General features: G+C 45.5%; 1 protein-coding gene across 3 annotated transcripts in view; it reads left to right on the top strand.

The window, feature by feature from the left end:
* The window catches only part of Tenm2 (teneurin transmembrane protein 2), a 935,438-nt gene that overhangs the window by 672,040 nt on the left and 235,898 nt on the right, over positions 1 to 27,500 (top strand). The gene's annotated exons all lie outside the window — the stretch shown is intronic.

Here is a 27,500-nt window from a genome sequence, read left to right as displayed (position 1 = left end):
GGAATCCATTCCAGTCATGGCTCTAGCTGACATTTATCAGAGGTGAAGTTATGCATCTTGGCTGTGTCTTCTCCTGGGGAGGAGCTGAGAATTTTCCTCCCTGCAAGAATCCCAGCCTCCACTCCCACAGTCGTCATCTAGACTTCTCTGTCACTGTGTTGAATGCAAACCAGGGCGCTGACATTCACGCAGCGTCGGTTCTCTAGAAACTCAAGAGAAGGACAGGTGTCCTTGTGCACAGAACATCTTGACCAGGGAGAGAGCCAAACCAGCTCACTGATTTTCAGAGCTGTGGAACAGAAATGGGATTGAAAGGCCAGAGCCTACAACACCATCTTCATCTAGACTCAAACACGCACGCACTGTTGGCCTTGCCCAGGCTTCCTTTCTTTACCTCTGCCTGGCTTCGGTTCTCACCCCACAGTGTGGCATTGGATTTCAATAGAGTCCGTGTCTTGCAGCAGCATGCACCCCTGTGACTTAGTGTGTGGGGAAGGGTAGCCAATGGGGAAGCTTTTGGGGTACCTTCCTTCGTGTTTCACGGACGTTCGTTTGTGTCCAGGAGGTGCCATCACGTAACCATGAAAAACAGCAGATGTCTGGGAGCTCAGAGGCAGGGCGCCACGTGCAGATGAGCACCCTGGGCTGGACACAAAGCCTGCTCACGGTTCCTGACAGAGAGCCCCATTCGCTGCTGCTCTGTCAGCTAAGCTTGCCAAGGGCAGATCTCCTGGCCCAGGCAGAGGCCATGGTGGTGTTTGTTAAAGTTTATTTGAAACACTTGATGGTTCTGGCTTGCTTTTAGGGCAGCAGCTCTGACAGATCTCCCTGGTTTAGCTGTGCCGTGTTGCAAAGCAAACCTATAAAACACCAGCTAAAGGAGACTGACTGCAAAACAGCTCCAAACATGCAGGGGAAAAAAAAATCTCCTCCCATTTAGGAGAAAAAGACAAGGCGATTCTGGTGCTGTCTAGGCTGGTCTTTCTCTCCGTATCGGCCCTCCTTTCTCACTCAGCAGTGGGGCCCCTACATGAATCTCATCCCCCTGGCATGATGCCTGCCAGAGAACAGGCAGGCCCAGTACTTCCCAGGGCATTTGACCAGCCCACCTGATGGCACAGAAGTATAATGGTATGCCTCTAGAAGTTTGGGGCCTTGCCCAAGGTAGCCAAAAATCAACATATATACTCTTCAATGTCTTCTACAGTATAACCACGCTTGTCTTACTATAGAAAAATAAACATTGACATATTCCTTATCAGCTGCATGTATCATCAGTAATGGCCTCTAAAACCGAGGATGCTGACACTCTGGGGAAAGGGAAGGGGCCGTGCTGGTCTTGGGTTTCTGCAAAGCATTTTGCACTCTCTAACCCTCTGGGCCCAGTGGGAACTGAGGCCTGACACTCAACATCCCTAATTTCAAATCCTGTCTGCTTCTCACCTCTTGATAAACGATACAGCAGTGGGTGGACTTGAACTCCACCCCCACCCACACCCCACCCCGAACCCCTAACTGAGATCTTTGTGTTATTAGAGGGAATTCTGTGTGAGTCCCCAGGTGGCTGTTTCAGGGGCTCAGTGGAAGCAAGTTGAATGTGCCTTTAGGGTCTTTGCATGATTTGGTTTTGTGTCAGAAACTTCAAAATGGGTCCCTGTGCTGACTTCTAGGGCTTCATGTTCTACTGGGCCAGTGGGCATCACGGAGAGCCCAGATATAGAAATTGAGGCACTGCCTGTCTGTGCCAATGGTATCCCTAGTGTGTCTTCTGCACCCCTTGCAGGGGAGAGATGGATGGCGAGAGCCCGACTTATTGAACTTGATAGTTAAAATATAATAGCTTTTCTGTAAGGGCGATCGCGTAAACGGGCGACTGTGTAGGGAGAGTTTAATGTTTTAATCGGGTGTGTAACTTGTAAATGATGGATTAGGAAACGTATTTATCCTTAGTCTGGAGGCTACTGGAAGCTGGGCCCGAGCATCTTACTGTGGTTTATCGGTTTATAATCCATCATTTCCTATTCCGGATGCTTCAGGTAAGATTACGCTTTGACCCTGGAGTATTGGGAAGTAGTTTATGACTCCGATCGAGTGATGTAACAGGCCGGTTTGCCCAGCAGTGATGACGGTAAAGGCCAGAGCCACACAGTACCATCAGCTCCTCCCAGAGACGGCCAGAGATCTGCAGGCTCAGGGAGAGGTCCTGATCCTAAGTGCTGACATTGGACCCGGCAATGCATTTCTCCACGGAGAACCGTTTGCCTTCTGAGCCTTGGCTTCCTAAGTACAGCGTGAGGGCGAGATGGTTATTTACGCACAGAATCTCTGAAGTACAGTGAGGATTAATTAATGTGTATAAATCACTTTGAAGATGAAAAGCAGTATATTATTAATTACAAAGCTGCAGGGGCATAAACACTGCATGCCAAACACAGAGGAGAGTGTTGCAGGGCACAGGCACTCATTGTACCAACCTAAAACAAGCCATCAGGAAAGGACAGACGTGGAACCTAGAGTCCCAGGGCCCCTGTTAAAGAGACTGGCACATGCAGGACCTCAGTCCATTCTGCTTCACACGCAACTCCCCATTCCACGAGAACATGACAGGTCCTGAAATTGAAGCATCAGCTCCAGGACATTTATGGGCCAGCAGCGGGTTCAGGCCTGGCAGGCACTGTGACTAATAGGTCAAATTATCTTTCTTGCATGTTCAAACCCGTGGGGAGAAGCCTTTCCAGAAGCGAGCAATTTGGAATAGCTTTCACCCCGTGACTAGTTCTTCCGTATAGCCGGGCATGTGGGTAAGTGTATAAAAACCAGAATGCCAGCCAGCCCTTGTGCAAATTGGAAGACATGGCCGTTCACTGACTCAGGAAAGATTCCCCCAGTGCCTGCTCATGCAGCCAGGGTAAGAGAACTTCCACGAAACGTTCTTCCATCCAGTCCTCTCTGGACCAAATTGCCCGCATTGGTAAAGACACCCTGGAAGAAATTACTCTGAAAAGCAGCCAGAGCCATCCTGAGACCACTCTGTGGATCACTCATCCCCTGGACCAAACCAATCCTTATCTAGGAGAGCTTGACTGGGGAGAGCAAGGAAGCTGCATTCATGGGAGATGACTTTCTTCTTTGGGTAGCTCAAGTGTTTTCATTGCCTACAATGTCAGAAGTTTCTCTATATCCCTATGTTTCATCTTCCAAATATGTATATAAATATAATAATAATATATAATAATAATATAATAAATAATAATAATAATATATATTACAACAGGAGCTGGTTAGAAGCTTTATTCTGCTACAAACTAGCATTCCTGACAAAAAGAACTTCTATATAAAATTATATCATGACTCCTTTTAAGTCACATGGCCCAGTCACCGACATACTCTGGAGTAGAAGAGGAAATTTAAACTCACTTGGTAGACACTGCTCTGAGACTAGTCGTGTGTCTGACTAACTGCAGCCGTAGTCTTTCACACCTCTTTCCCTCGGTCTCCTTATAGGCACCCTGTCTTTCCCACAGCTCCCCAGGATTGCAGTCAGCCAGCTTCTCAAATGCCAAATGAAACCTCTGGTGGCATCAACTCCTCTTACCTAGTTCTATCCTTATTCACAGGGAATATTGGTTGGTTTTGATTCTAGAATCCTCTACTAACGCGGTGGGCAGAAACTGTACCCCCACCTCCCAGCCTTGTTCCCTATCCTCCTGTCTCTTGTCGTGGAGGTCAGCAAACTTTCCCATAGAGAGACAATGGTGAATATTTGGGGTCCTGCTGGACTCACCCATTATGACTCAGATGGTCATCAGAGAGTGTGTCCACAAACTTAACTAGGCATCATAGCATTTCTATGGGTCATGAAATACCATTCTTCAGATTTTTTTTAAATCATAAAAAACAGCTCTTTAGGTCGTGTGCCAGACACAGAGAAGCAGTGGATTTGACCCAAAGGCCAGAATCTGTCAGGCGATTCAAATCCTTTCCCATTCATTTACTAATCACATCTTTGCCGGGTAGAACTCCATTGCTTTCTGACTAGCGAGAGTCCAGCCATGAGTCTACCATAAATGGAACCTGTGACTGCCACGTTCGGATGCTGATATCCTAATCCATAATGAATAACTCTATCTGGATTCCTGGCTCCAGACAAAACACAAGGAAAGCAACATTTTTAAAAAACCTCCTAAAGACAGTTTCATCCTAAAAATCCGGCTTCTAACCGGACTTTTGAAACGGTACTTCAGCCCACAGAAGGAAGACCACGTCAGGGGAAAACTATGTCCCATTTTGCTACATAATCCCTCACCCTCCATGTGGGGGTTTGAGTGAAAATGGTCCCCATAGATCCACAGGGAATAACATTTAGTAGCCATGGACTTTTGGAGGAAATGTGTCACTGTGGATAGCCTTTGAGGTCTCAGATGCTCATGTCACGCCCAGTGTGACATTCTCTTTCTGCTGCCTGCTGATCTGGGTAGAGAATTCTCAGCTCGTCCTCCAGCACCGTGTCTTCCTGCGCACCGCCAGGCTTCCCCTGTGCACCGCCAGGCTTCCCACATTGATGATAATGGACTAGACCTCTGAAACTGTAAGCCAGCCCCATTGCGATGTTTTCCTGTATAAAGTTGCTGTGGTCACGGTGTCTCCTCACAGCAGGAGAAACCCTAACTAAGACACCTCGCTCTTTTGCAAATTCATTGGCTATTTTAAGACATCATCCAATAACTTAATTCCTACAGGTTTTCCAACAGAATAATAATAATACTGGGCTGTCGACCGATATCACCACCTTTTTGACTCAGGCCGACATTGGATGAGGTCTCGTCTCCTTACACTGCACAGAAGCTCTCCATATCAAGGGAGGAAGAATACTTCTGACACATGACTCTACTGTTACGTCCGCATGAGTTACAGAGCATACTTAACCCTTCTCGGTCTTTCAGCCGCCGCCGCTCCACGTGACCAGGAAGGGAAGTCAGTAGAGTAAAAGATAGGAGCTTATATGTCATCTTAAATTAGTCTTTAGCTCCTCAGATCGCTGCCAAAATTATATATATATGTATATATATATATGAATGATATTAGAAAGTCACCTTGTCTTGTTCACTGCCATAATCCCTACTAAATATGAAATGCTGTGCGTTAAGCACCTCAGCGCTCTGTCTTCTGCCACTCTAACTTTGATCTGCGAAGCACGCGGGCCATCAACATGTCAGGATGTTAAAAGTGTGGTAATTTGGGGTGCTTTCAGTTTCTTTTGAAAACAATGAGAGATTATTTTCTATGGAAACTAAAAGCCTACCGTGTGTTTAAAGTTGCCACACTTGAAAATTGATATGTTGAGACTCGCACTGATGAAGCCTGCTTTCTCAGGCTGCTATCTTGTGTACTCTCTCATCTCAAAAAGTAGAACAGGTTTTGGAAAAACATAAAGAACACGACAGCAAGTGACGAGAATCCGACGCTCGCCTGGCAGCCTTTGTGAGGATGCATGGGGTTTAGGAAAGTTGCCCGGCCCCTTCGCTCATACCCGTGGCTCCTGGGCTATCTGGAGAGAGGGGAGAGCCTCACCTGCGTGACTCCCAAGTCACGAGGTTGCCTCCTGTTATCCAAGTGGCAGAATGCCAAGTATTAAATCTGAGCGGTCCAGCAAATAGCATTTCCATCTAACGCCCTGTCCCCAGATGGTCCAAAAGAAGGAAGAGCTGCTCACAAATAAGTCAGGGGACCCAGTTAGGCATTATCTGTTCCGATTGTATAGCCGAGGGTTCATCTAATAGATATGCTAATGTGCTCTTAACCGGATAATAAAGTCCTGTCAGCGCTTACACGCCAGCGAGTCTTTGGCAGTGGGATTGTCATTTCATAGCTGTTCTCCTGATTTCAGAGGGCCTGTCAATTTACAGGAAGAAAATTAAGTCATTCATTAGCTGGGCCTCTATCACCGCAGCCACATGTAACGTTTGTACCTCATGTTTGACATTGGGCATAAGTGAGTTCTGCTACTGAAAAGGGAGTGGCTTCTTTAAGAACACGTGCATGCAGTTTCAAGGGCCTGAGCCCAGACTCTTCTGCATGGTCACTAGCTATGCCAACCCTGCCTTGCTGTCCTCCCAAGATCCCTGCCCAAAGTCCAAGGAGTGGCCAACGCTTGCCATTCCCGCCTTGTTGGGTAAGAATGAGAGCAAGAGAGAAAAACCAGCTCTGACTTTGTACAGTGTGCTCAAACAAAACCAGGGAGGGACAGGCACAACTGAAAGTCTGTCCTACAAGGATTACAGGGACCAATACTGGTGTTACCTTCTGGGCCAGGGTTCAGTCCCTACAAAGATATGTTGATGGGCTGACCACACTTCATCTCCTGTCATCTCCAAGTTGCTGCCCTTCTCACTGTCTCTGAGGCAGTTAAAACTGCCAGCAACCATCACATCTACAACTCACAAAAGGCTTTTAAAAAATGTTTCCCGTGATGCTGGGGATCAACCATGTGGTAGGCAAATGCTCTACCTCGGCGCATGCCCTGGGCCTCTCTTCCTGTGGTAGCCAGGCCCACAGACTCTCTGCATTCCACGGGGAGCTTTTGAATCTCTCATTTCTTCAGCCTTGTCCATTTCTTCCTTTCCCCACTCACTGGGCCCAGTTCTTAATACATCCGCCGTAAGCGTCCTTTCCTTCTGTATCCAGTCTGTAGCAGCATTGTAGAAGTCATTGTCCTACTGCGGTTACCACACAGCAGATGACGTGACAGAAGATGCGTCAGAGAGGCCAGGTCTGGAATATGTACCCTGTGCTCTGCATACAGCCACGAGACGGTCTATGCCCATGGGGTTTGGTATTCCTGGCCCTTAGTTTCTCCTCTAACCAAACAGAAATATAACATCTATTTACGAAGAGATGCTTCAAACTGAGAGGGAGAGAGATCTCAGCAGTTAAGAGCATGTGCTAGTTTTACATAGGACCCAGGTTTGGTTCTCAGCACCCATGCCAGGGAGTAGAGACTTATGTGTAACTCCAGATCCAGAGGATCTGAACTCTTCAGGAAGCTGTACACACATGCACATACCTACCTACATACACGCACACACACAAACACACACACACACTTAAAAAAATAAGACACATCTTTCTTTCAAAGATGCTTCAAGCATTAACTGAAATGATTGGCACATATAGGATCACTCTGTCAATTTAACACACACACGGTCAGTTGTGTCCCAGTGGGCTATGCTTCCCTGAGGGTAGAAGGTCCGTTCAACTGACTCGATTTCTTTGCCTTCCTCTTTACTTTGTATGTTTGGGAAGACAGAAACACAGACCACCTGGTAACAATGAGCGGACAGGTCCCAATAACTTTTAACATCAGCCGGAAGATACTGTCTGATTCCAGACATTCAGAAACATGAGAGACGATCCGAATCTTAATGGTTGCCACGTGAGGCCCTGGCACACACCGGGGGCTCAGCGATGCGGCTATTGTGACTACTGTATTAGTTCTTACTCTGTAGGCCAAGTCTAGTAAGGATAAACTAGGCTTGGGAGCCAGTAGATCCCACAGCGGTGGGCTAGCCCTGCCTCGCTTGTAAAAGGCAATCAAATATTTGTCGAATTAATGAGTTCTGCTCCGGATTAGACCGGAACTGGATCGTTTGTGGCAACTCCTTTCCAAGTACCCCAAATCCCTAATCCCTGGTTTCCCTTATCCTGTTCATGTGAAAGGTTTCTGGCTTCCTGACATTGTAACAGCCATCGTGGTGGTCCCAAAATGCATTTCATGTTAGCATTTAGGCAACGGGGATGTTGGGGAGGCCGTTGAAAGCTTTCATCCAGAGGTCTGAGCCTCACTGCGAGGGAGAGCACGGCCGCCTCTGTGAAGCTAGGAAGTGTTTCTGTCTGGCAGATAGCCACTGTTTGGCATTCACATTACAAAGGCAGAGCAGAATTCAGCAGGAGTTCAAGGTGAGGGAGCAAATAACAGCATTAATCTGAAAGTCTGTTTGCTGTTGCCCCCTAAATGAGGATGCGCAGAGAAATGAGAGCAGTCGAGATGAGGCACCAGATAGAGAAAAGAACTATTATATGGCGAGTTGGGCCTGTGCACACGAGCCATATACAATCCTTTGTGCGCTGAGATGCCCTGCTCAGCTGTGAAGCCTCCCCCATAAGACAGAGATCTGACCCAAAGCCAACTCCCCAAACATATGTATTTCTCTTAAGGTCACCTTAAAGCAGACTTCTCGTGTCTGCCAGGGGAAATTCTATTACCTAAAAATTCATATTTTGATTGTGATGAGCAAATAGGAAGAGATTGCACCGGAGCCCTCTTATCAAACAAATCATTCCATAGATTGATATCTCATTGCAAGAGCCTCCGTATTAGGAACAAACAGCCCATCAACTATATTAATACACTTAGTACCGCCCGTAAAAAGAGGAGAGTGCATTACACGGGCTGCTAATTTTATTTTTTATATCACCAACTTTTTGGCCTCAAGTAAATATTAAGACATATCAGAAAGCTTTAACAGCCTGGTTATGAATTGGTATTAAAAAATTTTGGGTGGGACGGGACAGGAAAAAAAAATCCTATCCTCCTCTCTTATAACCAGAGAGAAATTTATAAGAAATGGAACATGCAGCGTATTTCAAAAGCTTTTTGCTGCTCAAAAACAAAGGTATGGGTAAGAAGGGAGGGGGGACTTTGCCCCTGTCTTTGCAAGTCTTTTCATCATGGTTTTCTTCACAGCTGCTAGGGAAGGCCCTTCCCTTGGGCTGGGTTTTCAGTCAAGTTAGGTCATTTGTGGGAAGATTTGTGCAAACACGTTTGCCTCTCCCCTGGGGACTGCGATCTTTAGAAAAGAAGGACATATTACCTTACTTTTGCCTGGGCGGCCATGATGCAATTCTCTCCGTTTGCTGACTTATATTACACCATAAGCGCTTTAAAGTCACCTTAATGAAGTTTAGATTAGACGGGCTTCTGTTCCCCAGAGAGCAGGGAGTGGCAAGCAAGCCCATCGCTTCCTGTTCTTCAGGCCCCGATAAACGCATTGAAATCCTTCCAGGAAGTTCGGAGTGCCTGGGAATTAGATGCATTTAAAAAAAAAACTGGTTTTAAAGCTACTTTATGTCCTAAATTTTATCACCATAGACTTCTGGGGGGAATTAGCTAAATTTAGAGTATGTGTATTTAAATTTTCTTTTAATAACAAGACTTCCAGACTTCCTGAATCTCAAGAGAATTGTGGGGTTACTCTCTTTCCAAAGGGGAGAAGAAATCTTAGAATGTTGTATGCTAATATTATGTATTACTAATTTATGTTAATCTAAAATTTATTAGGAGTATGTCTATAGACTTACGTTTGTGAGTTTGTGGCCTTTCCATTGATCATGAAATTTTATTTTGCCAAGTGATTGATTGGTAATGCAGTGTTCAGGAATCTGCTGACCAATCCCAGAATCAGGGACATTTTTATTTGACTTTTCTCTGTTCATCACAAGCAACCCCATAAAAGTGTACAGTTAATAGGAAGGTTTAAAAGGCCTGGGGTAAGTTATGTTTTGCATAAGTGACTGCAAGTCTAATGTTAATCAGGCACATAACAGTGATAAAAGGCGTGGGTTTCCTATTTCTCAGGAACGTCAGGGGACAGAAGCTGTACTAAAAAGCTTTTTATTAACTTATTGGTATGAGTCAATGGTCCATCATCATCTGTTTTCTTTCCCTGAAAGGTGGATTGCACTGAAAGTGAGGACATTTGTGTCTCTTTCCGTCTAGTCTGTTATCGAATGACAACGCTGTCACCTCCCTTCCAAATTTTAAAATTTTAAATGGTCCAAACAAACAAAAACCTGGCCTCTAGTTATCTTACACTTCTTGGGACATCAAAAGTACAAAGTCTAGAGCCAAAAAAAAAAAAAAAAAAGGGGGGGGGGCGGAGGGACTCATATCAAAGAGGATGATGGGAGAAGTTTAAGAACCAAAGGAAAAATTCATGGACTCTGAATAGAACTAATTAGAAGCATTAAGTCAACAATGAAGACTATGAAATTCTAGATGGTAAAATCTGGAGAAACTAGAAGAGTATAGAGGACTGGCTCCCAGCCTACCAGATTACCTGTAATACTCCTCACGATGCCTTAAATCGGTCATCCAACCAATGTACCGAGAAGAAAAGCAGTCATTGAGAACAGAGGTGATGTTCCGCCCCCTCATCTACACCATTAAGTTTTTGGCTCCCTCATGAACTACTGAGATAAACAATAGTGGACAGCGCCACATTTATCCAAATAACCCAGAAAGCTACCATGCTGGAGGAAATTGAGTTTATAGACACGGCAGGCTCTTGCCTAATAGATGAGAGTAATGTGTGTAATGCCGACCATCAATCTATATTTCAAATATATTATGAAGGGGACTCTGAAGAATAACTCATCCCGCAAAACCGTTTTGCACTGAGGGTGGTTTATCTTCCGCTGGGTCTAATTGATATCTATGTAATTCAGCTACAGCCCTCGCTACTGAGAATGATGCAAAGGAAAGAAAGAACCAGTATGACTCTTAGTCCCTAGGGGAACACCGAAAGGTTGAGGGTTCCCAAATCACATTCACCTTCAGATCCGGTGTCTTAGGATGTCCCTGTGAAGCCAGATAGTAGGCGTGTTTATACTTTGTAATCACGTGACCGCATCCCCAAGTGTCTTCAACCCTATTTCAATGTCAACAAGAACTGGAGGAGAACCGTTCTAGACAAGGTCCTTTCTTTGCCTCACTTTGCTTATCTCCACGGCATTAAATGAATGTCTACTAGACTCACTGGAAGTCGCCCTTCAACATAGCCTCCCAACGCAATGCAGGGGATGAAGGAACTGCCATTGCTTAACCAGGTCTTTTTATCCTAACTGGACCACACTGATGGCGCCTCCCTGCTTGGTCATGATATAGCAAGAGGCTGAGGACATTAATGGAGAAAAGAGGGGAGATGAGTGTCTCTATCTGGCCCAGGTAAACAGGCTCACTCCAGTTCACGCTGCCTTCACAGCTCTGACAAACCCTGTCCTCAACGTTCAGAAACTTATTTTTTTAATTTACGTGGGTTTAGTAGACCCATAAAGGATTATGTGAGTTCATGGGATGGAGTGATAGATAATTCAGTGTATACACTAAGAAATTATCAAATGGGCACAGTTCTCATTTCCCTCCTTAAACATTTATCATTCTTTTATGGGAATGTTGGGGGCCCTCACGCACCTCTTTTCTGGTTCTTTACTAAGTATCCTATAAATTGTTACAAATTACAGCTACCTCTGTATGCTGTGAAACCCCACAACTTCTTCCTCCAAAATATTTCCGTTCCCATTATCTCTTTCTTCCCCCGTGTCCCCTCCATGTGCACATTTCATGAAACCTTTAACTGGGAAATTCGGTGTGGCTTCTGGGGAGCAGCTTCCTGTCCTGCTTGCGTCTGTTCCATCCCTCTCAGTGTTTGTTGGCATCAGAACAGATAGAGATGGTACTGCCTCCTCTGTCCCGTCCCCTGTCCCAAACACTGCACCACTGACCATCTTTGAGCAAAGTCCACATTCATCCTTTCTGTCATGTTTAATTTTTGAAAGTAATATACAGAGTAAGAAGAGACCACGGAGTTAATTTCATTTGGGGCTTTTTAAAAATCTACTGCTCTTTTGAGCTGTGGCTTTCTCTCAGCCTCCGGCTCCCACGCCAACCTTCTTTCTCCCTACAGTCACTGGGGTAAAGGTACTGCCTAGGGCCCTATGGTCCTGACCCTGTCTTGGAAGAAATGTCTTCATTTCTTTTGTGAGGATGTGCCTGCTGACTGCATGGTGTTTTATTCTGCTCTTCAAAACTGACAGGAGTTAAGCCTCTCGGAAAGGTCGGCTGACCACACAGAGATGATAGTTGTATTGTAATGAAACACTGATGGCTTGTTTTAATGTCAGAGGGAAATGGGAGAGTGGGACCAAAGAAAGAGCCCAGATTCGATTTGCCTTGAAGGAAGAAAAATTGTCTGATGTGTTTTTATGACTGTGGGATTTATTAAACAGCAGTGTGCCAAGCCAAGGGAGAGCTCTGTCACAGCATGGGAAAAACAAAAACCAACAAAAAGACACCACCACCACCAACAACAAAAGCCTGAGCTCACATAGAAGCCAATGTCCCCTTGTCAGTTTTACCTATACCCTTTGGAATTCTTTCTTTGGCATACATTGCCTGCTACCACACTTTACCCACCTTCCCCAAATTTTACTTTGCCTGTGACTCTCACATGATATCCAAATTAAAAAAAAAAAGAGAGAGAGAGAGAGAGAGAGAACCCACAAACTGGGGAAGGACCAGAGTGCATGGAATTGGCTCTAAGCCTGTAGCATCTCACATTTCGAAACTCACTCACCAGGAAGGGTATTACACAGCAAGCATTTTGTTGGAAGAGCTCGTGCGGGAGTCTGTTGGTGAAAATGGAGAGACAGAGGAAGAGAAGCTAGGCGTGAACCGAAGAAACACGGAAAGGGTTCTTGTCTTCTGTGAGGAATGCCGTCAAGTCTGGGCCGATATTTCAGTCTAATGATGGGCCAAGGGGGTACAGGCCCTCATGGAGGGGAATGTTTTATATGCAAATGAGAAGAAAGTATAGTGAGAAAAAGCAGGATTCAGAAGAAGGGGAAGATGAGGTGAGAGAGTGTGCTTTGTGTAGTCAGAGTGTGTGCGTGTGTGTGTGTGTGTGTGTGTGTGTAATATATGATTGTATAGTTATGTATGTACATACACAGATACATATATGTATATGCATGTACAAACATATGTGTAAATTTATGTATGCATACATATTTTTCCATACAAATAGGCAAACAGAAAGACCAAGTGCAGACGTAGGGAAGCAGTAATTTCCATTGGTTCCACAGAACAAGAAAGAACCACATGTTCACCAGTAGCCTTGCAGATGAAGGGACGCTTACTTCACGGTCAGTTCAGAAAATCCTTTGACTGAGATGAAGCCGGCTCTTATTTTTCCGCTGGAAGATGAGGCCATGGTTTTAGTCCATCTGTTCGCAGTCCTGTCCTTGGCACCCTAAAAGATTCTGCCCATTTATCTTCAGAAGCCCCGGGGGATAGAGAGGGGGGTATGCATGCTGAGGTGAGGGTTAAAGCCCATGGCCAGCAAGGATTAAGTCGATCCAGATCCTCCCAATCTCCACTGCACCATCACAGAAGAGTCTGGGAGGGTCACCATGGTGTCTTGATGGAAGGGTTTCCACTTGTGCATAAAGATTCTCCAGGTAGCAAAGAATTTCGACTTGAGGCTTTAATGCCTTTGAATGCACATCAAGAATAACACTGACATGCTTTCACCGCAGCCTTGGAATCCTAAAATAAATAATAGAAAAATTGTGATTTAAAATATAATTCCAAATACTAACTGGGCCCCGCTGCCTAGATGAGTAATAAGCTTCAATAAATGTGTGACAGGCACAAGGCTCTTCAGTATGAAGAGTAGTGAGGGCTCAGAAATAGAAATAGGTTTTTCATTACATGAGGGATTATGTTCGGCCTGACTGTGGAACCTGTTCAGCGGGGCCTCAGCTGCATCCTCCGCCTGCGGTCGTATTAACCAGTAATAGTAAAAGGGGTGACGTGCTGCCCAAGAACAGCGATTTGTTTTAGGGAGGAGAAAAAGGTCGCTCTCTCCTGCTTTAGTCGGGGATTACCGTTGTTTACCACACACTTTCCCTTAAACTCCTATTCGGCCGCGCTAATGAGCTGCAATCTGAGCTGGTTCCACCCGGGTGCCTGCTGAAATGTGTGAACCAGACAGCAGAATGGTCCGGGATACTTCTCGGGACTGGCGTGGGTTTGCCCACACCAGCTCACAAAGGCCCTGTCGTAGGGATGTTTTAAATGTCATAGGAAGTTTTCGCTTTCGGTTTCAAGCAAAACAACCTTGCGTCTGAGCTTTCCGAGGTCAGTGTCTGAAAATGCACCCTTTTCTCCGGGCTTCAGGACCGACAGGGTTCCTGGAGAAACTGTGCAAGCCATCGGACCAAAGAGGTTCTGGGGTCTCCAAAATGAGTGCCATTTGGGGTTTCAGAAGGGTAAGGAGGGTGGATTATCAAGCTGAGAAAGCCTTTCTTTTTCATACACCAATGGGGAGTTCTTCTTTTGAGCCAATGTCACACTGAAACTTCTACCACCAAGGACCCTTGTTTGCCTGGAAACCTTCTCAGTTCTCACTGTTAGGCCCACGTGGGTAATGGGGCCCTCCAATGAGGAAAACCTGAATTTGCATAAGCAAGTTCCGGCCGCAACCCTAGTTAACTGAGTGCTCATGGGAAAGTAGATTGAATTCCCTGAGTTTTGTTTTACTTAACAAGAAGGAATGGTGACAGTTCCAGTGATGGTGTGGTTCTCGTAGTTATCCTATGCAAAGTTTAAAGCAGATATTGATTTCTTTTTAAATTATTTTTGCTTGGTACATAATGTCATTAGAGGGGAAAAAACACGAAGTTGGAATTTGGGAAATTGGCTGTTAGAATCCAGAGAAGAGGAGAAACCCCTGTAGCTGAGGATGACTGGGCAGAAGAGGTCACAGTTTAGCTCAGTCCTGGGAAAATAGATAAAGTGAAACCAGGAATCGACCCAGAAGCCCTTCAGACGGCAACATAGCAACGGGGGAAGGTGAGAGACTAGAATTAGTCAGGAAGGAGTTTGGCCATGAGGACAACTGACTGACGAGGCCAGTTAAAAAGGGTAGTGGAGCTAGAACGCCACCAGATGATAGATGGTCTTGAAATCTGGCAGGAGGTTTAATTTGATTAATTTGGCAGTGGGGAGGTACTCTAAGTTCATAAGTGAGAGTGTAATGTGATAAAATTATGACATGATTTCATGTCAATTACCTGCTAGAGGCTCCATAAATATTTATTTACTAATTGATTGAGGATTCAGGGTAGATTGGGGAATGGGAGGGGAGGGGAGGCAGGGAGACTTCTCAGAAGGTGCTGGCTGTATATGTGTGGTAGTAATGGCCCAAGAAAGAGAAGACACTGCAAACATTGAGTTTCAGAGAGACTTCGAGAGAGGTTGCTTCCAACCAAGGAAAATCTGGGTTAAAATACATTTTGTTTTATGTTGACTCGGGAACTGAAGAAGAGAGAATTTTATAATACATCTTCCAGGGGCTTTTTTTTTTATTATTAATTATTATTGTCAGAAAAGGAGAAGTCTGAAAAATTAAAAATTAACACACAATCTTTAAATCACCACTCACTTTTCTAAAAGCACGGTTGGCCAAAGCATTTTTTTTATTGCTATGTAATTCTACCAGGGCTGGCTGGAAGCCATTCTTTTTTAATGCACTCAGTAAATCTCTGTGCGGTTTCTTTATTATGAGAGAGCCCTTTGATCCAATGAAACCCATCAAGACCCCTTCTGAGGCATTCACTTTGGATTTTGTATGAGCGTCTGTAGAGAAAAAGAAGGGCAGAACTAAGCTAAAACCAAACTCCAAAAGGCTAACGAAATTCCGCCATCACACAGGCCTTGTATGTAATGCAGATCTTGGAAACCGAGAAGCAGCACCAGGCTGTACCCACTGAAGTGCAGCATACTCGTTTATAAATAGAAAACACACCCGAGACTTGAAGGCACTTGCCTTTTCAGATGCAGGCTGTGGTCAGGAGAGGCTGTACCATTGCCCTGTTTGATTCAGGGCAGGGAAGCTGACAGTTGAAAGTCTTAAAAGACGAAACTTGCCTTTCGATCCGCTGGTTGGGAGCGGGTTGGAAATGATGACGAATCTGCTACCTGTGCACCCGTAAGAGCAGCTTTCGACTCTAAGGCCTCTGCCCCTGTGTCTGCAAATGAGGCTGACTCACTGTACCCAGGCAGAAGGGGGGAGATGGATGGAGTTGGTTATGGCTTTGTGGATCTGGGCAGAGAGGGCTAGACATCGGGGAATGAGCCTTTGACCCTCTCCCTCCACCTCCCCCTGCTCCTCACTGAGGGTTCCATTTATTTTCTGTGCTTTAACATTTGACTGAAGTGTATGAAGAGCCCTCTCAGATGCTAGGTGCCCAGAGTCAAGCGTAAACCAGCACGTTCACCTGGGGAGTTTGAGGATCCGTCTCTAAACTAACCAAGGTAATTTAGGCTCTGGACGCACTTCAGTTTGTGCCATCCAGGTCCGCCGTGTGGATGATCCTAAATTTAGTCTGTAATTGTGTCTCTGTGCTCTCTTTCTCTCTCCATCCTTTTTGCACCTCTTCAAATCTCCTCTTTGCTTCAGGGGATCAGGAAGCTAGCCTTGGCCACGGAGCTAGGCATCCTATTTCTGCCTGGCTTTTTTTTTTTTTCAGAGTGACGCCATATTGCTAGTAGCACTATGATTTATGCAGGGTACCACACCATTCACAGTATATAGCGTCCTGAACCAGTAACCATTTCCAACCTCAGTGAAGACCAAAGTCAGACGCCTACCTCCTGTATTTGGCCATGCATGAGAGGCCATACCATAATATTTGATAAACTCAGCCCTACAGCCTGCATGGTTTCCTGGCGGAGACATCATCCCTGGGGTTAGATGTTACATCTATGGAAGGCGTAGTCAATTTTATGTTATATTTAAATATAGTAGCTCATCGGGCAGGTTAGACAATCACAGCATAACTATGTTGTGTCTTGTACTGACAACACTCTGAAACCCTCTTTTAAAAAAAACAAAGGGAACCTACTTCCAGGGATTCAGAGATAGCATGAGGGTTGTAAGACATCCAGATGAAGTTTAGAGTGGAGTTCCAGCGTGGAGTGGATAGGCTCTTAACCGCAGGTAAAGTTGTGAGACAACAGCTCACACCGTTCTTACAGAGCAACTTGTCATTTCTCAAGTGCGTAATGAAATAATGTGTACAGTGCATTTCCATGCACAGCAGCCTCTCCCTCCGGTTTTGGCCTCTTCAGTGCGTCACAGTGTAACAACTGAGTCTCTTAGAACAGCACTTTGCCGTCTTAAAACCGAGGGTTCCCCCAGAAGATCCAGCAAGAAATATAGATGAGTATCGGCTCCAAGACCGCCTATGTATGACTGAAAGGGGATTCTGGCCAATGTGTGGCATGGTCATGGAGAACTCTGAAAATTACTGAGAGCCGAGGAGAAGGAAAGCCAGGTGAAAAGGTGGCCTATCGGCTCACCCCAGTGACTAGCAAATCTTGGATGATCTCTGAATGATAGAAGCAGAGGACCGTCTGTGAAATGGGAACAAATGGCCCACGAATACTCAAGTTGGAGGTCTTCCTGAACACTGTGGGAGGAGGTGCCATCTCAGATGACAGCTGCTTTTCTTAGCTGCTCTTGTGCTGATCCTTTTGACCATAACAGCCTTGTATGAAAAGGATGGATGGGAACCCATAAGGACATTTTACGGAATGTCAAGTATTTTGTCCTTTAAGTTGACTTGGTTTGAAGAGATCCTTCGCACGGATTGATGCAGTAGTCCAAATATTATCACTCCTGGCTTTGCCGTCTGGTTGGAGTAATTACAGGTCGCCTCTGCCTTTGCTCATTCAGAAGGCGGTCAAAGCCCAGGGAAGTGCAAAACTACTTCACTACTTCTCCACTCTGGCAGCTGTGCTCCTGAATGCAGGGTTACAGTACACTGAGGACCACTTACAAGCTGTCCCCAGTGAGATTCACCCAGCAAGATCTTTGGTATACCAGGGTTCGGTTGCCCTTCCTACTGGCTCAGTGCGTCACCACACCACCCACTTGAGAATACTGAGCAATGCCCACAGACATCATGGGTTGTCCCAGGTAGAGGATGGTAAGTAGGGGGGAGGAGGTCAAGCACATTGCCGATTGTAATCCTCAGAACACCCCTTAAGTACAAGATGACCTGCCCCAAAGTATCAGTTGTGCCTGCTGATTGATAATTGAATATTTTCCCCTCCCTCCCTTCCCTATCACGTCTTTTAAAGGAAATCAGGAGCTTTCTTTATGCTTGGTGTTCTTTCTCATGGTCATTGTCTTCGACCTCCTTCAACGGAGGCAAAGGGTGGTGTGAAGTCTGAGGTGGTTATTTGAATGAAGTTGGTCCACTCAGTCCTGTAAGAAGAAGGTTTAGTCCCTCCAAGTATAGGTCTACCCCAGATTTCTTTTCCATGAGATGTAGCTCAAAGCCAGCCATTTGTTAAGGACCTATTATGTTCAAAAACTCCTCATTCAATATCCAACTCATTGTCCCTTTGACTCTATCTTCCCATTTAAAATTAGAGAAAGAGACTCGGATAATTAAACGATTTGCTAAAGGCACATAGAGTTGGTGCGTTGGGTTTGAGGATCAGAGAGAATTAGTTCCAAAGTCCACTACATTCATCGCCGGCAACTTACAAGTGTGTGATTAACTGCCTTTGCTCGATATACTTGCTTCCCTCAGAAGTCCTTAAAAATCAACTCTTGGTGATGATGCTTTCAAAGGAGAAAGTGGAGTCTGCTTAACTGTGCACACCGGTTACCCCCCTGTTAGCTGTATCCTGAGAACTAAAACATGACACATTCCTTAGCTGGGTGTGTTTTGTAGAACAATACGTTTGGGACATGTGTCAAGAGGGGACACAGACAGAAGGAACTACTGGACAAAATAAAATGCACTTCGAAGCTGTGAGAAAGAGACCTCCACGTCAAGATGACCAGTGAAGACAGGTCCAGTAACTCGACAGCTGGCTCAACAGTTAGGAGTATGTACTGCTCTTGCTGGAGGCACGGTTGGTCTCTGGCTCCTACGTCATCCACGCACAACCTCCTGTAAATCCAGCTCCAGAGTATTTGTCGCCCCCTTCTGGCCTCTGTGGGTACCTACACTCTTGTGCGCATACCCGCCACACGCAAGCATACACATAGCTTTTTTAAAAATAAAAATAAGTGTTTTTAAAAAGAAAAGATGGTGTCCTAAAAGGAGTTCTTTCACTCATAGCTTGCAACATTGCCAGCCGTTAAAACGGTGTGCTGGAGCTAGAGAGATGACTCAGAGGTTAAGAGCACTGGCTGCTCTTCCAGAGGTCCTGAGTTCAATTCCCAGCAACCGCACGGTGGCTCACAACCATCTGTAATGGGATCCAATGCCTTCTTCTAGTGTGTCTGAAAATAGCTACTGGGCACTCATGCAGATAAAATAAATAAATAATTTAAAAAACAAACAAAACAAAACTGTGTGCTGGCTTGTATTAAGATGCTATTACCCTCTCATAGGTATGTGACATTGTCAGGGTCCTGTGCTGTTCATGCTCCCAGCAAGCTGGACTCTTCATGAGTCATGCTAATGCCTGTCTTTATAAACTTCCTGTCCCTGGTGGCTAATGTTACTCCAGAGTCCGATTCATCTTTGAGGAGTAAAAAGAAAGAAGAGAGGAAAGATTAAAGTTTTATTTTGCCAGAAATAGACAAAATCGTCTTTTCCTCCAGTACACATACGAATGAAAGGCACAATCTTATGTGGCTCTCATGAGTCAAAACTATGTCACATGGATGCCTCTTATTTCAGGAGAGGCTGGGAAAGCTTTCCTAGATCCACTGGTGGAAGGCAACAGGGGGAAAGGTACTTGGAATTCTCCAATCCAAAACCCATCAGTTACTGATTTGAGTGATTTTATACATCTGTATCTATTTTCAGAGATGTAGAAACATTTTATACAAGTTTCTACATCTCTGAAAATAGATACAGAATAGCTACGTCTGGAAAACCTTCCTTTCATACGCCTCTAGTGTGGTGGTGCTTTTGGAAGATGGTGTGTTAGTCTGCATGGGCAGCCATAGGGATACCACAGACCAAGTGACTTACAGCCAAGGGTCATTGTCTCACAGTTCTGGAACCAGAAGTCCAAGGCCAATGGGAGTCCAGTTAGGCTCCCCATAAAGGCCCCAGAGAGGAGCTGTGACGGCCTCTCTTCCGGCTCTAATATTTCAGTGGCTTGTGACAATGCAGCTCCATCTTTGGATAGCATCTTTGTCTATCTCTGTATCCAAATTTCCTTTTTTAATAAGGACACCGGGCAAACTAAACTGGGGCCCACCCTGAAAAGCTCATCTTAATTTTGTCGCCTGCAAAGACACTAATGGTAAAGAGGGCCACCTGCATAGGGTGATGGGAGCACGAGTGAATGTAAAATAAAGGGTTTTTCTGAATCTGCCTTAGTATCTCATCAGTAATTAATGATGATTAGAACACTTATTATATTCCAATAAATTCATAGTTTCTTATTTAATCCTTATAATGGCCACATAAAGTAGAAGCTGTTATTATTTTTATCTTACAAAACAAGAAAACAAAGCACAAAAACTATTCGGCAACCTGCCCAACGAGGAGTAAGGAATAAGGCCCGATATCAACTGCAGGAGGACAGGGTCTTACATGCTAAGCTTCTGTAGATGGTCTTACCCATAGCCATCTTCTCCCTGATACAGCAAGCTTCTCGTCCATAAATGCCATATAAGGAAGGTAGTGAGATGGCTCAGCCCATGTTAAAGCTGGGTACCTATGTAAGGGCCAGGGACACCTTGTAACCCTAGTGCTGGGAAGGCCAGGACTAGAGGATTACTGGTACTTACTGAACAGCTCGTCTAGCCAAAAGGGCGAGTGAGCTCTGTGATCAGTGAAATCCTGTTTCAAAAGATAAGGGAGTGAGGTGGGGGGGAAAATCTAACATTGATCTCTGAGCTCCACACATGCATGTATAAGTGCATGCGTGCACACACACACACTCACACACACACTCACTCACGCACACACTGATAAGTAGGGTAGACAAGTCGCTTTCCTTCAAGCTTAGAAGGAAAAAGCCTCCTTTGGAAAAAGCCATCCTTTGCTTCCTTCGAAACACAAATAAAACACTCCGTTCTGCACGAGGCATAATGGTTTCCTCTTATTCAAATGCAAGGCCATCTGTGCGAAGTATTTTATTTCATCATTCATTGAAGTTCACTTAAAAGATGAAACCACCCTTAATGGAACAATGAAGTGGAAGGAGTCCCAAACTGAAAGCAAAGGACTGGAGAGTGGGGGAGGGAGACCAGTTAGTTCTTGCCACCAAGCCCTTGCCCTGAGCCTTCTGAATGAATCTACTTTTGCTCTGATAACCAGGGAGGAAGGCAGCCCCCAGGGACCAAAAGGAAGCAACACCGTTGATGGCCAAGCATCCTTGAGACTGAAGCACAGTCCTCTGCTTAGCAGCCATGGGGTTCTGGTACAAACTGGACAGACTGGTCCAGACATGGCAGTGGCTAAACAGCTCTATAATGGATCCCTCTCGCTCAAAGACAGCAGTGGTTGCTTCTTAGGGTCTTAAAAACTCTGCCACAGTCATCACTGCAACACTGCAGCCGAGCTCTACAGCAAAGTGCTTCTTATTTGAGCCAATAGAATCTTCTAGAATCAGAGGGGGCGGGGATGTGTTGCACATAGAAGACCAAGGCACTTCTTATCCTAACCACGCAACTCAAGTCTGTTTAGTTTGAGTGAAGAGAGTGCTTCAGGTGGCTTCTTGTAGGCTCTCCTCAGCCTGGAGTTTGTCCACTATTTGATCACTGTTCCTCCATGTAGATGGGGGTCAGGGGACCCTTTCCACTTTCCACTGGTTCTCTCGGTTTAGTAAACAGCCATGGGGAAAGTACACCCTAATTTTCTCCTCATCATCCTGAAGATAAAAAGCTTTCAAGTAAGAAAGGACTAATAATAGCAGTTAACATTTCCTGCACACTATTTTAAACGCTTACATCCTTCTAGAAGCGATGAGGAGAGTTGTTCCTGCTTGACAGATGGGAAAACTTAAGTCTTGGAATTTCCCAGTGACCTATCAAAGCTCCAGGAACCAGAGATAAAGGGCTTGCTTTCTATTCCTTTCTCTGTTAACTTAAAGGTGCAGCCGTGACGAAAAACAAAAACACTTACCTTCTCAGGGCCTCACTTTCCCCAAAGTAGCAAAGAGCACATGCAAGGAACGCTCAGTCCGTGCAGGCAATGGGCTTTGCTGCGTTGTTAACATCAAGCCACCCTGTGGATCTTGATTTTCTTTCTTTTTTTTTTTATTAAGGAAACAGGTTCATTAGTATCTTGTAGCTTGTGGAAGGCTACACAGCAAGGTTCTGGCTGAGCAAAGCATCCATGCACCTAATCATAATATTCTATGGTCTCCATATGAATGGTCCCCAAGGCCCTTCTACTCAGGATTTTCTCCTTCCCTTGCTTTCTCTGATTAAGCTTAGTATCCAATACATTTTTTCCCTCCCCAAATATAACTACGTCGATGGAGTGCTCCTGTGACATCAAGGGATGTGTGCCACTTCCATTTCGCTCTCACGTTACAGATGCAGGCAAAGCTGGGGTCTTAAGTTGTCTGACTGCATCGGGTTAGGGGAGCACAAGAGTAGCTTCGAGGTCAGGCCTCCTGGATGGGACACCCACATCCACCTGAGCTCTGTGGGCCTGACCCTAGAAACACTCACTATTTACTCGCGTTTGGCTTCAACCTCATGTGAGCCGTGAAGCCATAACCCCTAGCCATTTTCCCATGCTTTGGAGAGATGAGGAGGGCATTTTGTTTGGTCAGAAGCTCTGCTATCAGTCAGGATAAAGCAGGGATTCCAATTCCTCTGCTTACTAGATAATAGTTTAAATAAGTTATCCCAGTCTTGAGACAGTTACGCCATCGCTAAAGAATGAATAGTAAATGTACCCACCTCCAAGGGTTGCGGCCCAGCTCAAATGGGCGGGGGAAATGGCTCAGTTGATAAAGTTCTGGAGGTGTAAGCATTAGGACCCGAGTTTCTTCCCCAGAACCCATGTAAAAATCTGTGTGGCAATAGCGTGCACCGATAACCCCAACCCTGAGGAGGCAGAGATGGTAGGATTCCTAGGGTTCACAGGCTCAGCCAAATCGGTAACGTCCAGGGTCAGTGAAAGAATAAAGTAGTGAACGATTAAGGAAGGTACCTGACATTAATCCACCTCATTTTTCCCAAACCCACACGAGGAGCCTCTCATCGATCTGCTGGAGGGAGAGGAAGTGAGGCTAACGCTGTGTGAGTAGCTGAGGGCTGGTTGAAGGGATTACAGGCTGTCGGTCCGGTGAGACCTGAGTGTGGATTCAGGTCTCATTTCAGTCTCCCAGAGCTTCAGATTATCACTCTAGTGTGAAGATAGCAGTGCCCACCCTTGCCGAGTTATCATTCAGAGTAAACAAACGATAATTATGAAGGGCTTTAATAGCTAATAGGACTGAGGCTGTTATTTTTAGACTGGCCAACTCATTTGCATGGGCTCTCGGTGGTGGGCTACTGGGAAGGTACAACCTGCATCTTCCCAGTGTTTTCTTGATGTTCATGTGTGACATTTGCATTCTGAAACCCCTCTCCCCCCATCCCCCACAGCGTGCAGCTAGCGAGCTGCTTTTGAATCGTACCCATGGCTGTTTAATTTGTATTGGGAAGTAAAAGATGTAGAAGAATTCTTCATCTGAGTGTTTAGAAAGCCATTTCCTCTCACTTAGCTTCTGGGACACCACGGGTTCACCCCTCGGAAAGAAGGGGTCTCAGGTGATTCTGTCACCATTCTGGTTGTCTCTGCACCATTCTGGTTGTCCCTGCAGTGGGAACAGTGGTCATTCGAGACAAGCACTTATTACATTGGGAGTATAAGGCAGAGGACAGCTTCAAGGTTCTTCGTTCCAGCCCTGCCACAAGCAGGTGAATGGCAGGTGAATCCTAGGCTCTCCTGTCCTGTCGCTTTGGTTTTCATATGCTGACTTTGATTTATTCCTTCTCCATCTTACCACTTTGTATCTTCTCATCTCTCTCCCTTCTAGACCTCCTGCTTTGTAGCCTGCTATTGGGGAAAGATGGTCTGTGTCGGTTCACACTTAAATTCTTCCTTCTGCCACATGGAGATATTAAGTGCCCGGTAACAGCTCAGACGCAGGTGTGGCGTTCATAAGAAACACGGTGTGCAAAATGGCTTTAAGATCCTCCTTCCCGTACACATGCCAGAATTACAAGACTCACTCCCTTTCCCCTCTCTGCCTGATCCTCTCTCCTCCTCCCAGCATCCTCTGCTTTCTTCTCTCTCTGAATTTATCCAGCTCATATAATTTGCCTTTTCATTTTGTGAATGGAGATAATTTGTGAATAGAAATTACTTCCAAATGTTTCAAAAATATTTTCTAAGCATTTGCTTTAACACAGTCTTAGGAGATCCCCCACTGAACCCCTCCCCGTTCTTCTCTTCTTTTATAAAAAAAAATAAATAAATAAATAAAAAGTATTTCTAGGGAAATGGAGCCTGAGGTGGATGGGGGTTGGGGGTGGTTTGCTGTTTTTGGATCTCGTTTACTGGAAATGTTTTTGTGTTTCTGATGGCTAGAGAAACTGCAGGTAAGATTTACTGGCCCCTCCCCCACTTAGTTAGAAGAGGCCAAGGGATAATTTTATGCAAGCTCCTCCCTGTATAGGTCCAGAAAATAAGGGATATCATGGAAGGGAAAGGAGGGGGTTCTGGGTGAGTTATGGAAGCAGAGCTCGTCTGGACCTGTTGGTGAAGTGTTCCCTATGTCAGTTTTTAAATGTAGACGCTTATTCTCATGGCTGAGTGATGTTCGGGCCTTGTTCTTAGTACAACCCTTCAGCAAACATTCAGAGCCTGCCCATGTCTTTAAGTGCTAACACCCTAGAGGTGATAGCCCCAGGAGGTCCCCATCACACACGGAGTGAAAAGAAATGTGCAGTCAGTTACAGCATAAGACCACTGTGGCCACAGCAGGGTTTGATAGGCAAGAGGCAGACAGAAGGGTGAAAGAGAGGGGAGGAGAGAGGGAAAAGGAAAGGGAGAGGGAGAGGGAGATAGAGAGAGAGGAAGAGGGAGAGGGAGAAAGAACAATTTAAAGTATCAAGGAGCACTTCTGAGAGAGGGCGGCATTGGGTTCCTCAGAGGAAGGGTACGTAAGAGTTCGGCAGCAGGACAAGGTGAAAGATGCTCATTTCAGGACTGAAGAATCCCAAGTTCATTATTTTTTAAAAGCCCAAGGAAACACAGAGGTGGTCAGGTATAATGTTTCACCCTACCACAGTGGTTAGCACTGGAGTCAAAGGATACAGGGGAAGGAAGTATTGATGGAGATTGGGCTGGAGGGCGTTATCACAAAGATGCTTCATACACTACAGATGTGTGCTTGGGTTTGATTCCTAAGTACCATGATCCCTGCTGAGAATTCTGAGTCAAGGAGAGGACCGATCAACGAAAGCCCAGTGCAGAACGGGGTGCAGTGGGAGCTAAGTGTGGTATTTGGAAGCCCAGAGGAAAGGGAATTTGCTCACAATCAGGACCACAGCAAGGCGAGTAGAATGGCGAGTAGTATATTTGAGAGAGAGATTTTGGAAGGCAAAATTCAGACGTGGTCACTGATGAAATCTCGTGGAAAGGGGAAGGAAACCCTAACATAATCCAGCCAAGCTGATCAGACTCTTATTATATCCTGGACCAAGTGGCCTGGGGCTGGCTCCTGGGAGTGGAGACAGTGAGAGACATTTCCTGATGATCTGCAGCCAGTGCAGGTTAGCTGCCCTGGATGATGTCTAAGCCTCTGGGACAAGGATGTACTATTTGAATCCTATCTGAGTATGAAATGAAAAGGTGACAGCAGTGTGTGTTTAATAAACTCTGCTGCTTTAATTGTCGCCGAATGATGCTTTTGAGAACAGTAGGTGTTAAGAGATAGAAAAGGCTTAAACGCGCACACTTCCCATCGCTTGAGGTGCTACTCTCTACCCGTGTGTGATGTGACTGCCTAAGAGTTCTGAGCAGTGACCACACACGTAACTGACACCAGTCTGAAAGCAAGCTGTGGGTTTCTATTCATGCAACAGGGTTATATATTAGGGTCTCTGCAGAGCACGACCCATGTTAAGCATTAGGGCTAGGCTTAAGGTAATCATGGATTACACTGTTAGGCTAACATCAGGGTGAGGTTTGGGAAACAGTGAGACTACACACACCAGATCTGTCCTGTGTAATGTTAACTCAGATGTACCTTGTCATACTGGCAGCCTGTGGCCAACATGCATCCCGGGAGAGCTACGGTGTACTCCGATGCATTTATAGATTCTAACATCGTGTCACAATGTCAAAAGGTGGGACACCTCTGATATGGTTTCCCTACCCCAAAATGTATTTCATTACTAAAGACAGAGCCTTGAGGTGCAAGGCAATGCCCAAGCCTGAGAGTCTGGAATCCCTTCTTTCTCCCAGTACTAGTTAGGAAGAAAGGGGTCCCTGGGGTCACCTGGAAAAGGAACACCTTTTCTCCAATTCTCAGAGCGCAAGGGGAATGCAGAGTCCCTAATGTTTTATTATTATTAAATAGTCCTGACATGTTCCTACAAGGTATGTCTGAGCTAAAATCTATTAAACCTTACCTGGTCGTTACAGTCTCCTCTGGTTTTGCTTCTCTGATGCGACCTGTGATTTGGTTTTACAGTCTTGAAAAGGTCCCTGTCTGCCCATGATTCCCCTGGCTCTTTGGCACGTGAGAGAGCAAGTCGTGAAAAATGAAACGGTTGCCGTGTCACCTCGGGGGCACATCTGCCGGGGACCCACCGTTGGGTGGGATAGAACCTCTGCCCCCACATTTCCCGAGCTGCAGTGCTGGCTCTGCTGAACCTCCAAAGTTGCTAAGATAGCGGATGTCACTGGACCCTGTCCGGGCCATTCCTTTCAAGGCTCGCGGTTTTGATGGAATATTTCCTCTCCCTGATATCGCTGGATAGGTTGACATGCCAGACCTAAGTTAGAACCGTTGCAGGACATTTCTCTGAGTGCCGCTCCCTTGGTTCACCCATTCAGCTGCCGTGCTGGAAGGGGAAGTGCGGAATCAAAACTCTATTAAATAGATGTGCCGAGTAACGAAGGAGGAAAGAAGAAAAGAGGGGGGGGAAGTTCCTTCAACTTTATATGCTCAGAATTGTCTCACAAGCATATTTTTGTTCCTTCCCTCTATTTAAAAATTGATAACCTAGAAAGAAAAGTCAGGATCCCGGGCTAGGAACAGTCTGTGGAACAAAAGTGGCCCCTACTGGTGGCAAAGCTAGATTTGAGTGTGAAGTTTAGATTTGTGCATGACCTTGACCAAACTTATATCCTCCAGAGAAGGCTTCCTAATGATTTTCTATGTCTGGAAGGGCAAACCCTCTTTAGATGTATAAATATTAAAAAGTGCTTCTTCAGCATCAGGGTACTGGTTTCAGGGCAGCAGACTAACTTCTTCTGCTCGTAATTAAAAGCATCTCCTGGATAACTAACCAGCAGCATGTTTGCTTAAAGGGGCAGAGACCTATAGCTGACTGGGTTGCACACCGCAGCGGGGTGGCCCGTGGGTATCTTTCCTTACCCCAAGTTTCTGGAGGCATTGCCCCAGCTTTAACTCTCCCAAGCTCCACAAGCTTTGGGTTAGAAGA

Source organism: Rattus rattus, chromosome 9 (assembly GCF_011064425.1).
Source record: "Rattus rattus isolate New Zealand chromosome 9, Rrattus_CSIRO_v1, whole genome shotgun sequence".
Classification (NCBI taxonomy): Eukaryota; Metazoa; Chordata; class Mammalia; order Rodentia; family Muridae; genus Rattus; species Rattus rattus.
The sequence above is the reverse complement of the archived record's forward strand: the minus strand, read 5'-3'. Positions and strand labels throughout refer to the sequence as shown.